Source organism: Somniosus microcephalus, chromosome 20 (assembly GCF_052327205.1).
Source record: "Somniosus microcephalus isolate GS21.2 chromosome 20, FLI_Smic_1.0, whole genome shotgun sequence".
Classification (NCBI taxonomy): Eukaryota; Metazoa; Chordata; class Chondrichthyes; order Squaliformes; family Somniosidae; genus Somniosus; species Somniosus microcephalus.
The window spans coordinates 41,905,704-41,921,037 of NC_141006.1; the positions used below are offsets into that span (position 1 = coordinate 41,905,704).

Sequence of the window (15,334 nt, forward strand, 5' to 3'; positions counted from 1 at the left end):
AGTGGTCTTGGAAAAGGTTCAGAGGAGAACTAAGAAAATGATTCCTAGCTTAAAGAACCTTTGTTACTCAGATAGGCTTCAAGAGCTGCGTCTATATACTTTAGAGTAGCATAGACTTCGAGGCAACCTGATAGAGATATATAAAATAATGAAATGGATTATTTGAGTTTGAGAGATTGGTGAGGACCAGGGGACATGCATTTAAAATACACAAAAGTAGTAATAGGCTAGATCATAGGCAGCTCTTTTCCCAGAGAATAGTGAGCCTCTGGAATACGTTGCCGGATTGTCCAGTGTGTGCTGACTCTGCATGCCTTCAAGGGAGAGCTGGGCCTGTACTTGCTGGGGCAGAGATCACATCATCATATCATATAAAAGGTAAGTGGATTAACAGTTAGCGTACACATGGTCAATGTGATCTCCTAGACTGGTTTCAATTGCCTGAGGGGGACGGAGAGGAATTTTCAAGATTTGTTTTTCCCTTATTAGCCATGGTTATTTTTATGTCATTTACTGGCTCTCCTGGGAGATTACTTAGCTACAGAGGAGTGGGTAGGAAGTGTCTGGTCATGATGCTCCAGGCATGCTAAGTGTGGGGCAAGTTTGATGGACCAGCTAATCGTTTCCTGCCCATCATTTTCGTATGTTTGTAAGTCTTGTGCAGTTAACCGGTGATCCAGACTCAGATAATCATTCAATTTTTCATATATTAGTTAAGTTTCTAGAGAAAGTGCTTGTATTTCCTGATAGATGTTTAACTAGGTATCCATGTTGTGCGCTGCAAAAGCTGCTGTTCAAAAGTAAAGCTGTGTTACTAGACAGAGGAGTCTTAGCAATGCATTAAGTGTTCATCCATCAATATCATCAGCAATAGTTTTTAGGCTTTAAAATATGGCAAATGTACAAAAAACTGGTAACTATTGTTGAGTGGTTTAGGATTGTTCTGCTCAATAAAGCAGCCCAGCAACGATGTTATCTGAACCTTTTCAATAATAACTGCTATTGTTGATCTAAAAGCCCGATGGGTAATGCCAAGATAGGATGGTCAATCTGCAATGGAGTTTAAATATCAATGGTCATTACTAAAATGTTGAAAGATTATAATCTTAAGAAAAAGAATGGAAACTATAGAAGCAAATGTGAGAATATGTAGCTAAAAATCCTCTTTTTACTGGAATTTCAATCAAGATAGGCTCTGTTGGGTCTCTGAGCATTATGAGAACCTTATGATCAACTATATATTTAAGTTTCACTAAAAATAGAGCAAGAAAAGGAATAATTGCTGTAAAGACATCCAACTGATGAAGGAGCTAAATGTGTAGATTCTAATGTAGAAATGGAAGAAATGCACCACGGTCTGTTTTATTTTAGTAAGCACCTAAATTTATATAAATTCCTCTCATTGTTCAACCTCAACACAAGGGAAGCAAACATTACATCAATGATTATAGATAAGATCCAAACTGCTAAGAAATTTTCATAGCTATTTCTGATATACACTTACACAGACTCCATTGCAATGTAAAGGGAGACCTGTAACCCGATTGAGTTTTAAAAAAATAAACCCTTTCTAACATATCAATTTTCTAATGCAATTTCCCTGTTTTGAGTATACAGTGAGCTCAATGCAACCTTCAAAACACCCTCAATCTGCCTTCCATTTTGGGAGCCGTGTTTCAGATATTAAGGGTAGAAATGAGCTAAAAGACTCATGACAGTCCTTCAGTGCACGGCACTTAATGCATTAAATCACTGCACAATTTTATTTACTCCTCTGTGTTATGCATGGCAAATAAATATTTTACAAAATCATGGATTTTAATCAATGTACAATAGCTTAATGGCATTTGGTTAGACCAATAGTTAATAAACAATAAGATGTAAAATTGACCGTGTTAGATCAATCAAGAACATGTCAGCATCTGCAAATCAAGAATTAGAGGCAATTACCTGTATCTTAAATAAACATTTAATTAACATAAACATAAAGGGCTGCAACACTAGGCAATTAATTAATGAGCCTTACTGTCATTGAAGAACCATTGAGCAAAACTTCCAGTGATCTTTTTCTACATGTAATGTGGTGACACTTACAAACAAAGAAAAAGTATGACCTTACAAAAACCATTTAGCAAAGGTATACAGTGTAACAGACATAAGTGCCAACTTAGGGGAGGAGATGATAACATTAGAAATGCTCAAAAGTGTTAGCTTTTATTATGAAAAAGTATGGCAGACACCTACAATGAAGTTGCAATTAAAATTTTCTCTAAGATCCTAAGCCATTTTAGAATACTTTGCCTTCTTTATGGAATGTAATAAAAGTAATGTAATTACATAGATTTTAAACACAGTACTTTACAGAAAATTTGCTATTTCACTTTCAACAGGGTTGAATTTAACCCCACCCGCCCGGCAGAAAGCAGACGGACGGGCAGGTAAAATTGGCCAGAATTGACCAGAAACTTAACTGGACCAGCCACATAAGTTCGGTGGCAACAAGAGCAGGTCAGAGGCTGGATATTCTGCGGCGAGTGTCTCACCTCCTGACTCCCCAAAGCCTTTCCACCATCTACAAGGCACAAGTAAGGAGTGTGATGGAATACTCTCCACTTGCCTGGATGAGTGCAGCTGCAACAACACACAAGAAGCTCAACACCATCCAGGACAAAGCAGCCCATTTGATTGGCACCTCATCCATCACCTTAAACATTCACTCCCTCCACCACCGGCGCACCGTGGCTGCAGTGTATACCATCTACAAGATGCACTGCAGCAACTCGCCAAGGCTTCTTCGGCAGCACCTCCCAAACCCACGACCTCTTCCACCTAGAAGGACAAGGGCAGCAGGAGCATGGGAACACCACCACCTCCAAGTTCCCCTCCAAGTCACACACCATCCTGACTTAGAAGTATATTGCCGATCCTTCATCGTCACTGGGTCAAAATCCTGGAACTCCCCCCCCCTAACAGCACTGTGGGAGTACCTTCACCACACGGACTGCAGCGGTTCAAGAAGGCGGCTCACCACCACCTTCTCATGGGCAACTAGGGATGGGCAATAAATGCTGGCGTTGCCAGCGACACCCAGATCCCATAAGCGAATAAAAAAAATGTCACTTGACAAACAATGTCCCGCACCGATCCCGCTGCCTTCTATTTTAACCTGCTCTTCTGAGCAGTGGAAAGCCAGAAGGCAGTGGGTTCCTTCTTCAAATATTCAGATGACATCATCAGGGCCCCATTGCAATTTTAACAGTGGCCTGAGCAGGGAAGCCATTTTGGCAGGAAGAGGATCCAGGACCAGAAGAGGCCCATACAAGTAAGAATGTTTTTTTACTTTCCTAGTGGGGCCTGGAGGAGCAGGAGTGCTCCTTCGGGTCCCACAAGGAATGCTTAGGCCTCCCCTGCCCCAGGCTCCCACCCAACTTGCAAGACCCTCTTTGGGGAACAAATTACTAACATCAAAAAGTACACTATTACTTTCAAATGTGGTTTATCTGGATTCTTCTGAAAGAATCTGGGGTGGAATTAGAGTCAAAATAATCTATTTTTTGAAAATTTTAAAATTTTATTGCAATATATATTCATCGCCTGTAGTCCTTACACTCCTACAACAAGAACGTGCCTAACTTTTTAAAAGCTGTGATGACCTTTGGTTGCCCAAGGATTTAATTATTACAGTTCAAGAGCCCTATCTCAGGGAATGAGTGTCATGGAGAGGGAGGGAAGGGGTTAAATCACTGTCATTTCACTTCAGGCATGGGGTGGAACTTTCAACTTTTGCGGGAGCATATAACAGGCAGCAGCAGATCAGACTTAATTGGAAAGGAAAATTGTGTGAGGTGTATAATGGATGGCCGATCCAATACCATCCGCTTTACACCTGCGGCAAAGATAAAAGTTCTGCCCATGGTTTCAAATACAACTTAGACTGATGGAGTGACGATCTGTTCTCTTTGTCAGTCATAATGTTCCTAGGTGTAATGTGCAGGTAGTGGGCACAAGTCTAGAGCACAAAACCACACAAAATTCAGCATGATTTACTATTAACTTGGTAGTCTTACTCAGAGAGGTCCATCAGGATGTTATTGTGGGAATGTCACACCTCTTCCAGGTTCTGGGATTATGGACCTTGTTGCAGTAGATGTGAGGGAAATTTACCCTGCTTCCCACATTTGGAATACCTGACTTTGGAGCAATTGCTGATCACAGTGGAACGGTGCCCATTCTCCAGCATGGACAGCTGAGGGCAGCATAAACTGTTGTACCGAAATTGCTGGCTAGTGTAAAAACTAAGTTAAACCAATATGGATATTTATAGACTGGATCAAGTTATCTATGCTTTCTATGGGAGTTGGAAGGCGGGGTGGGGCGGGAGATGAACAGTAAAACTTTGTGGATTGCAAACTACAGAAGGTCATTAGTCAGTCACTGGCAATAAACCACGGCAGCAGATGAAATGGGAGTCAGTTATTTTTACTAATTTATCACCAGTTGGAAAAATGGATCTTTCCTCCATTGAGACATGATAGAAAATGTCAAAGGTTATTTGTGAAAATATAAAGTGTTTCCTGTTTCCTCAGCAGTTGTTCAATGGCTAATTACATAAAGAGCATTTGCCAGGGAAAATAAACAGCGGCACTCACTGCACAAATCTCAAATTATTTGCATTACTTTGTTGTTGTTTTCAAGTGCACTTGCTGTTTAAATGTACAGCAATAAATGAGGTGAAGTAATGTTAAGCACCTTGGGATGATTTTCTACATTAAAGGCACTGGATAATGCAAGTTGGTGTTTGTATCATCACATTTGTAACGTAATGGGCGTCAGGATCTTAAACTTAGTTTATACTCAGCTTTTATTTGTACACTGATGATTCCTCATTGTAACTTTTCTTTTAAATTACTCAACTACCTCCATCCTGTCAGACTGTTTGTCTGACATCAAGTCCTTGAGTCTTTCACTCAACACTGGAAAGACCAAAACCATAATCTTGAGCCCCCACCACAACTCCACTCTTTTTCCATAGGCTCCCTCACTCTCCCTGGCCATTCTCAGGCTGAACCAGACCATCTGCAATCTTGCCATACTATTTGGTATTCAACTGAGCTTTCAACTCGGTATCCTATCCAACACCAAGACTATTTGTTTCCTCATCTGCAGCCTTGCCTGCCTCTGCCCTTACTTCTGGATTTAACTACACTAATACTCTCCCTGTTGACCTCCCATCCTATACCCTCGACAAACTTGAACTGTCGAAAATTCCACCACATGCATCCTATCTCACAGTAAGTCCCGCTCAACCATCACCCTGTTCCTCCAGACCTACACAATCTTCCCATTCCCAAAACATTCAACTCAAAATATTGGTCCTTGTCTATAAATCCCTTCATTGCCTTGCCCCACCCCATGTCTAATCTGCTCCAGCTCTATATCCCCTCCCGAATGCTCTGTTCCTCTGATGCAGGCCTCCTGTGCATCTCCCCTTCCAGACCGTTGGTAACAATGCCTTCAGCGGCTTTGCTCTTCCTTTCTGGAACTCTCTCTTTAAACCTTTCTGTCTCTGGATCGCTCCCCCACTATCTTTAAAAACCTTCTCAAATCCCATCACTTTGGCCTATGAATGCGGATATTTAGGCAACCAGCACCCATCAAGGAGGGGAGTCAATAGGTTGAGAGAGGAGAGGACACTAGTGAGAAAAAATTGGGGGGGGAAAGGTCCAGGAGTTTTTCCATGAGACTGGACTTTTGATATTACAAATATTTCATGACCTATCCCACATTTACACTAAAAAGGTACACTTCTAATTGGATTTAGACCCAACAGTTTGTGAAGAAGTAGGTGGCCTTAGCCTCTATTTATATTTTGGGAAGGTTTAATTAAAAGCGCCAACTGAGAAACTGCAGCTTTTGATTAGTCTACAAGTCATTGCAATAATACGTTTATTCCAGTCTATCCACAGGCAAATAAGCGGCTAGCCCTGTTTTGTCTGGCGTGTTCATTTGCTATCATTCGCTCTTGCCCCAGTTCCTGGGCGCAAAACATCAGCTGCTATTTTAAACATTTCCTGTCACCAAAGCTGTGGAACATTGAGGATTACGTAAAGAGAGCTCGCCGGCAGATCAGGGCTGCAACTAACAATCCTTATCAAAACATTGTTTATTTTCTTTTAATTTAAAAAGCAACGTTGAGTGAACCGTCTCACAACTGCAATATCTTTTGATGTTATATTTCTTGTTGGGTTGAGCCGAATAAAATAACACAAGATTATCGCGATCCATAAAAGATCGGTACATACAATAAATGGCACCGAGGAAAGAAGAAGGGATGACAGACTGTTTCGCCCTAAGGAAAGCAGTTTGAACTGTTTACCTGGATCAGGTGCTCTTCAGATATATATTTTTTAAGGATTTCCTTTCTGGCGTCCTTAAACGAGATCGTGCTGTGAATTTGAAACCGGTATCCCTTTGCTGCCTACTCTCTGCTTTTCACAAACTCTCTGTAAACCTTCCGAGCCTTGAGTTTGTTGGTAAAAGTTTTGATCAATTTTCCAGCCGCCAGGATCAAGCTGATTGGTGCACACGGGAGCCGGGAGGCTGTGTAGAGGCTGGATGAGCTGTCAATTATCTGATGTCTCTCCTGCCCTTGTACTACCAGGAGGAAGTCACTTTGAACAACAAAAGACTTCTAAAGACCACAAATAAAAAGGTCTGCCACAATGTTAATGGACAGAAAGTAGGCATGGGACAGTATCAAACACAAATTTAGTTTGGCTGTACACTTGTGATGTTGCAACATGTTTAGGTCATTGGCAAGGCAACTGGTATATAATGTAAAATATTAAAAGGAACAATCTTCATGAAAGGGATGTTTAGCAAAGGTGTTGCTTTCGGAGGCAGAATCGTTCTTAAGGTATCTTGCGCAAATGACACCCTGACACGATGCATTTCCAGAATCAATCACAGTCATCGTTTTAATAAATGTTTTAAAGTTTTCTTTAAAAACAGTGCTCCACAATGTTTGAGACTTATTTCCTGCATTACAACAGTGACTACACATCAAACGTAATTCATTGGCTGTGGTCGTGAAAGGCGCTATATAAATGCAAGTCTTTATTTCTTTTATATGTCTTGTGTTTTATATCACACGTAATGGCAAACGTCAATAGGAAATCAGGAATTTTCTGGGGGGTTTTCCGGCTGTAATTTTTCCTTATTCCTTCTCTCCGACAGTTCCACAACTGCTGACGGCCCTTCGGCGCTTCACCCGAACGGTCATTTCATTTCCTTATCTAAATAGGACAAGAATGGTCAGCAGCCTCTTCAATCTCACAGTGTGCCAATTCTGTCCATACACATGCGCTTCCACCAAGGGTCGTTGGATAGTTTTAATAGGGAGCTTTCCCGGCCACTCGGGATGCTGGGATAGCCATGTTCTCTCGCTGTCCCCTGTTCTTCAGCAGTAAAGCGCACCCCACATTGTCACCACATAGAAAAAGGAGACAGAAAAAGGGAGAGAAAATGTTAAAACATCGTTTTCAACTATGGAGGAAGTAGTTTCTTAAACATGTGTAAACAAAATACCATGTCGGCAAAGTGAAATATTAACTATGTCACTCCTGGAACTGCCTGATATGCCATTCAACATTTTGTGTTGTCAGGCCAGCACATTGATCAAATTATTTATCAAATTCTGCTTTCTCTCCATCCTCACACAGTACTTTCTACACGAAAACACTTCAAATGTTACCAATATTAGGATGAATTATTATATTTTAAAGTTCAATAAGTTAAACAACCAATATATCTGTTCGTGATAATTGATACGGCAGTATTTCAATACATTTTTATTAAGATTTTACTTGTATATACGCATGCATTAATGAATAAAAGTATCTATTCTGACTATAATGTTCCATCACATTCATATCTTAAGGATCAAACCCAATATAAAGTGTGTGACGCTGAATGTTGGTAGGACCTTGTCAAGGAAATAGCACATTCTGATCTTGTCTTCATTTTCTGCCAAATACACCAGATCCTGCTTTAATCCCGACAATAGTGTGGGGGGGGGGGGATTTTGTGACTGGGGGCGCGTTGGAGGCGGGACTGCTGCTTGTTGGGTCGGTGTCCTGCCTCCATCGATTTGTGGCCAACCCACGCTATTTTCCCTTGATTAACCTTGTTAAGCCCGCCCAGTGCGTTTAGCAGGCCAATTAAGGGAAAGCCGGTTGCAGAGCACGTCAACGTATGACATTTCATCTGTCAAAAAAATTTTGACAGATGAATTGTCATCATTTGACAGCTCTGTGAAGCTGTCAAACAGTGACATTCTCTGCAGTTTGATATGGTCTTGCATACAAGACCTCATCAACCTTCTTTTACAGAAATGAGATGGTTGTTGCATCTGAGAATGCAACCGCCATCTCTCATCTGCCACACGGAGGTCTGAGAGTCTCCGCATACAAACCAACTGAAGCCTGCAGGAAGAAACAAAGGTAAGTACACTTTTAAAAACACTTTGCACTTACTTCAGATACTCACCTCTCCACTCTTGCACCCATCACTTACCTTCACACCACACCTTTGCTCCGACCCCCGCAGACCCAGTACTCGCCTCGCCGAGCTGGCGTGTTTTGGAGCCTTCGGGAAACCCGCACCTGTGAGGGCAAAAAGGGGATAATCCTATTTTCTGCCAGTTAACTACTTGTTAACAGGCAGTTAATAGGCTTTAATCCCTTCCTGCCTCCAAGGAGACGGGACCCAGTCCGGGACGGCTACCCACCTCCTGGGAAGATGGCATGGAGGCAGGTTGGGCACCCGCCCCCAAATTCTGCCATTTTCCCAGCAGTCCCACCTCCATACCTGCCTCCCCAGGGCTGGCAAAATCGCCCCCATGGTGTTGGAATTTTTCATTTTTTTAGTTTTAAAAACACCAATTGCTCATAACGAACCTTAATCCGTTTGGTTCACTGACTTAAGTTGATAATGGCCGCATCAATGTAAGTATTGTGTTTTCTGTAATCGGAGTAAACTCCAACAATTTTATGTGAAAAAATACAAAATGAACAAAGCCATGTCCAACGTATCAATTCTGGTAGCTCAACATGAAGTCCATAGACTGCATATAAATTTCCTACTTAAACCCCTCCGCTTCTCCATCCACTCTATTCCATTAAAACCCTCCTTAAAATCCAGCTCTTTGGCCAAGCTTTTGGACATCCCTCCTAATATCTCCTTCATTGGCTCCTCATCCATTTTTGTTTGATTATACCTCTGTGAAGCACCTTGGAATGTTAAAGGTGCTACATTAATGTAAGTTGCTGTTGTGCTGAAACCTTTGGAAACGTGCTTAGGATGGTCCAGGGCTTCTTACTTTTCACTACCTTTTGATGCCATGGCCTTCTTCCTCCTGCCTTCTTTACCCCTCCCATTCAAGGTGGCACTTTGTGCCCTGTCCCCTCCCTTCAAATTGCCAAATTCCTGCCCTTCCCAATTCAAGCTGGCACTTTTCTCCACCTCCACTTGGTTCAAGGTGGTATTATATTTCCTTAGTCCTCTGAGATCAAGGTGGCACTCTGCCCCGCCCCTTCAATTTCACAGTGGCACTTTCTTCCCCAACCGCCCCTCATTTCATACTGGTATTGTTCCCCCCCCCCATCCACCAACTTTGTGTTGGTATTCCTCCCCATCTAACTTCAGCTGGCAACGTTTCCCACCCCCCCCCCCCCCAACGTTATGCTGACGCTCTGTCCCTCCTCCAATTTCAGACTGACACTGTTTTCAAATCCTATATTTAATCATTTTTTAAACATTGCTTTGAGTTCTCTCTCAATCACACATAAATAAGATAAATTCAGCTGATTTTAGAATATAGTACAGCATATAAATTAAAAATGAAACAATTGCAAAAAAAATGTGTTTGTCACAATGTACGCAACATTATGTATACACCAAATCAACAATCACTTAAATATTGTGACTTACATTGTTTTTTGGTTACTTTGCCACAGAACAAGTTGACAAATTCATGCTTTATCTGGTTTTGGAGATTTATGCAAAAAAAATGATTTGTTTTATTGCTTCTAGAGACTCGACCTCAGGAATTTTAGATATCAGTACTTTTCTATCGTTCACAGGAGTGAGAAGAGACATGGCTTACAAACAGCAAGTGGGAATTATAGACTGTCTGCTGGGAGATACAGACACAGACGAGCAATGGAAGGCCTTCAAAGAGGAGATAGGTTGGGCACAGACTAGACACGCGGGAGAAAGAAAGTGAATCCAAAGCTAGAGCTCCCTGAATGATGCAGAGAGCGTATGAGAATAGATTAGTGGGTAACAAAAAAGGGAACCCAAAAGTCTTTTATAAACATATAAATAGTAAAAAGGTAATCAAAAGGGTGGTGCCGATTAGGGACCAAAAAGGAGACATTCTTGTGGAGGCAGAGGACATGTCTGAGGTACTAAATGAGTACTTTGCATCTGTCTTCACTAAAGAAGAGAATGCTGCCAATTTCACAGTAAAGGAGGAGGTAGGAGAGAAATTGAATAGGGTAGTAATAGATAAATAGGATGTACTTAAAAGGTTGGCAGCACTCAAAGTAGAAAAGTCATCTGGTCTGGATGAGATGCATCCTAGGTTGCTGAGGGGAGTAAGAGTGAAAATTGCAGAGACTCTGGCCACAATCTTCCAATCCTCCTTAGATACTGGAGTGGTGCCAGAGGACTGGAGGATTGCAAATGTTACATCTCTGTTCAAAAAAGGGGAGAGGGATAAACCCAGCAATTTCAGGCCAGTCAGCCTAACGTCGGTGGTGGGGAAACTTTTAAAAAACTTAATCCAGGACAAAATTGATTGGCACTTGGAAAAATATGGGTTAATAAATGAAAGCCAGCATGGATTTCTAAAAGGCAAACCGTGTTTGACTAACCTGATGGAGTTATTTGATGAAGTACGGAGAGGGTGGCTGAGGGTAGTGCAGTTGATGTTGTGTATATGGACTTTCAAAAAGCAGTTGATAAAGTACCACATAATAGATTTGTTAGCAAAATTAAAGCCCTTGGGATTAAAGGGGAATTGGCTGCCTGGATATGAAATTGGCTAAGGGATAGATAGCAGAGAGTAGTGGTGAATGGTTGTTTTTCAGACTGCAGGGATGTGTGCAGTGGTGTCCCCCGGTGGTCAGTGTTGGGATCACTGCACCTTTCAATATATATTAATCATCTGGACATGGGTATACAGGGCATAATTTCAATGTTTGCAAATGACACAAAACTCAGAAATGTAGTAAACATGTGAAAAGGATAGTAACAAATTAAAAAGGACATAGACAGACAGGTGAAAGGGGTAGATACATGGCAGATGAAATTTAATGCAGAGAAGTGTGAAGTGATTCCGTTTGGTCGGAAGAATGAAGAGAGGCAATATAAACTAAATGGTGCAATTTTAAAGGGAGTGCAGGAACAGGGAGACCTGGGTATGTATGTACACAAGAATTTGAAGGTGGCAGGACAAGTTGAGAAGGCTGTTAAAAAGGGATACTGGATCCTTGGCTTTATAAATAGAGACATAGGCCGGAAATTCCACCTTAGAGTCGGAGCGGGTGCATGCGGGCCACATAACGGGTCGCCATCATGAAGTTTTCAACAGCGCGTTCTGCACTGTGCGTTTAACTGAATTGGATCCATTGAAAGAGTCATGCGTGTTTCCCGGCCAATTAAATGGAGCGGGTTTGATGAGGTCATCAATGACTCACTTGCGGCTCAGATATTTAAAGGAGCCTTGCACACATCACAGTTGAAGGAGGCTTAAAGGTGGTTGGGAGAGGTGGCTATTGTTATCTATCGAAGACTTCTGTGATGGTGCAAGGAAGGATGGAGTCACAGCACCAGATGGCTGCGCCCAGGTTCTCGGATGCCTCCTTGGAAGTCCTGGTCCAGGGAGTCAGAGCATGGAAGGAGGTCCTCTTCCCTGGTAGCAGCAAGAAGAGTGCAGCCAGTGAAACCAAGAGGGCATGGCTGGAGATCACACAAGACGTGAGCAGCAGGAGTATTGTCAGCCACTCCTGGATACAGTGCCACAAGAGATTTAATGATCTCATGAGGTCAGGAAAGGGGAGTACAATGCCACACTCAACTTCATCCTGATGTGCATGCCACCCCAGCCCCACCACTCTGCCTTCCCAAGCCTACTCCTGCACGTCACTCCTCACACCAACCTACCTTGCAGGTGCACCCATCCCTCACTGTCTATGCACCTACTCACATCCCCATCTGATTAACTACCACTGACACTCACCCTCAGCCTAAGGCAATCCTAGAAAGTGACGCCATAGAAAGAGGCCATTTGGCAATGTCAATGCCACTCCCTCATAGTCACCCTCTACAGATGTAGCCCATCCATCCCTTACAATCTTTCCATCACTCTCACTCAAAATTCTCTTCGTTCCCTCCTTGCAGAAGAGAGCGCAGAACAGGAGAGAAAGAGAAAGAACTGGAGGTAGCCCTTCAATATATACTTATATGACACCAGCAGAGGAGGAGGCACTTGAAATAAGTGGAGTGGCAGAGGTGCTGGCGGTGGGAGACGGAGAAAGGGGAACCTCCCAGCAACCTGGTGACAGAATTAAATATCTCACATGGCATACAACAGTCACTCACAGTGACTGATGTCAACAGCCAGTGAAATATCATCATGTGCATAATGGTAACGTGAACATTCTCATAAGAGATCAAATTCATGTCTTTACTCTCCCACAGGTCCATCAAGTGCCCCCGTCACCAGACACATGCGCACCCAGCACCAGCACAGATATGCGCAAGTCGGTGGGTCCAGCAAGACATAGAGCAATGTTGTCACCTGGTGTCTCACACATCACAAGTGAGCAAGAGCAGATGGTGGAGACAAGGACAGAAGTGGAAAGTCCTCGCCGGAGGGCACAGGACACTCCAAGCTCTGCTCAGCTGGATGCAGAGCTGAACCTCGGGGGGTGGTGGACCAAGAGGTTGATCTTGGAGGTGCAGCAACAAATGCGCGAGGCTCTGGCAGCTTTTCCAGCTGCGATGTGCACGATTGTACAGAGAATGGAGGAGTCCATCTCTAACATGAGCAGCACCATATCGCAGGCGATGGTGACAATGTGCTCTTCCATGGAAAGGATGGCCACCTGCATGGGGCAGCTAATGCGCCAGTCAAACGTGAACATGCTTGCTGTGAACAACAGATTTCAGACTCGTACTGATCTCATCTCTAGAAGGGATAGCAACATAGACTTGGGTGTTCATCGGCTCACTGATGTGCAACAAGGTGCTCTCTAGCTCCTTGTCAGCAGGGGGGAGTGGATGGCCCATGAAAGGGATGATGGTGAGAGGGCACATGGAAGTGGGGGCTCTGCTCAAAGCATTCCCACTTCTCCCCCATTGCCTCCCCCTCAGTCAGAGTCCCACATGCTGCCTCAGATCCCGATGGCTAAGTCTGCCCCTGCACAGTTGCAGGAGGAGCAGTCTTTGACGGGGCCCTCACAGGCTCCAAAACCCAGAGGATGTCCGCCAGAAGTGTCAAAGCAGTCACAGCAGGGAAGTGAGCAGCCTGCCTCTACCTCTGCTGAAGCCACAGGGGTTGCACCTCGTAGAAGCACTCGGAAAAGAAAGAAGGCACAATCGTAGATACACGAGTGTTTGCCAAAATGTTAGTGTTAAGTTTCAGTTCTATTTATGACACACATAAATTTATTTCTTTGCACCACTTACCCCTCTTGTCCATTTTTACCTGCTACCTAGGAAGTGACCTTGTCACGTGGAGTGAATGGTGAGACATTACTTAACTTCAAGCAATGGGTGTGTGTTTGACAGGAATGTTTTGGTCATTTTAGGTCTGCTTTGTGTTGCTGGTGGGAGGTCGGGGGGGGGGGGGTGGTGGCGGTGGGAAGAGTTGATGCAGCATCTGGGAGCCAAATGGGAGCGCTGGTGCAAATTAACTAGATTGGGCCATTATGAGGTCTTTCTGGGCAACAATGTGTGCCGCTGCTGGTGCAATCTCCAGCTCAGGTTGCTCCTCCTCCTCGTGTTCCACCTGTTCCTCCTCCTCCTCCAAAGAGGCTGTGCACTCTGTGCCTTGCTCCTCCTGCAGCTCCAATCCTCACTGCTGCGCTATGTTGTGCAGTGCGCAGCTTACACTGATGATTCTGGAGAGCCTGGCTGGTGTGTACTGAAGGGCTCCTCCAGATCTGTCAAGGCATCTGAAGCGCATCTTCAGCATGCCGATTGCTTGCTCTATGTCATATCTGGTTGACATGTGGCTTTCATTATAGTGCTCCTCGGCCTTATTGCTTGGCCTCCTCAAGGGTATCATTAGCGACATCTTCCATGGATAGTTCTTGTCTCCAAGCAGCCAGCAAGTCTGTTCGAAGGTGCGAAGAGCTGAGGGTGGGTGGACTGGCACAGGATGAGTCATGACAGCTCCCTGGGAATCTGGCACACACATGCCTGATGATAAGAGGGAGTGGAAGCCCTTCCGATTGACATGAATCAGTCATTCATGAAATAAAGACTTATGAAATAATACTGAGCGGCCTGCGGGTGGCACTGTCTAGGGAGATTATAAATACTTGGGCATGGGCCCAGCTAGCGCAGGACATTCTTAACAGGAACTAGTGAAGGACACAACTAGACCGCCATGTTGTAAAACAGTTGATTAAAGCTTTGTTTAACACTTAGACCAAGTGCCTAGTAGTTTCTTACGTCAAACACTCCTGAGGGTGCCTTGATGGCCACATGTGTGCAGTCAATGGTGCCCTGCACCTGTAGGAAACCAGCCAGAGCCGCAAAGCTGAGCGCCCACTCCGTAATACTGGCTTCATCAGTGGCAAAGTTTACATAAGTGGCTGACTTGTGAAACATGGCATCGGTCACCTGGGTGATGCATATGTGGGCAGTAGACTGCGAGATCCTACAAATGTCTGCTGCAGATCCCTGGAAGGAGCCCGAGGTGAAGAAGTTGAGGGTGGTGGTGACTTTGACAGCCACTGGTAAGGAGTGTCCACCAGGTCCTCTGGGCAGCAGATCTCATTCCAGCAAGCTAGAAATGTCTGCGACAACCTGGCGCGATAGTCTGAGCCTCCTGTAGCACTGCTGTTCAGTCCTGTCCAGGAAGCTCATCCTCTGGCTGTACATCCTGTGTTGGGGGTATCGCTTCTGGCTCGGTGCTCCCCTGTGCTGATCCCCTCTCATGTGGAACATCAGGTCAGTGAGTTGTTGCTGCTGCTGCTGCTGGTGTTGTTGATGTTGATCCGAATCTGAGATCCAAGGTGAAACAGCATAAGCGGCACCC

General features: G+C 44.0%; 1 protein-coding gene across 1 annotated transcript in view; it reads right to left on the reverse strand.

The window, feature by feature from the left end:
• Positions 1–8,187, reverse strand: part of rhbdl2 (rhomboid, veinlet-like 2 (Drosophila)) — a 90,516-nt gene extending 82,329 nt beyond the window's left edge. The window contains exon 1 of the mRNA XM_085962490.1: positions 6,377–8,187. The gene's annotated coding sequence lies outside the window, so the exon portion shown is untranslated. The remainder of the gene's footprint in view (positions 1–6,376) is intronic.
• Positions 8,188–15,334: the final 7,147 nt, after the last annotated feature.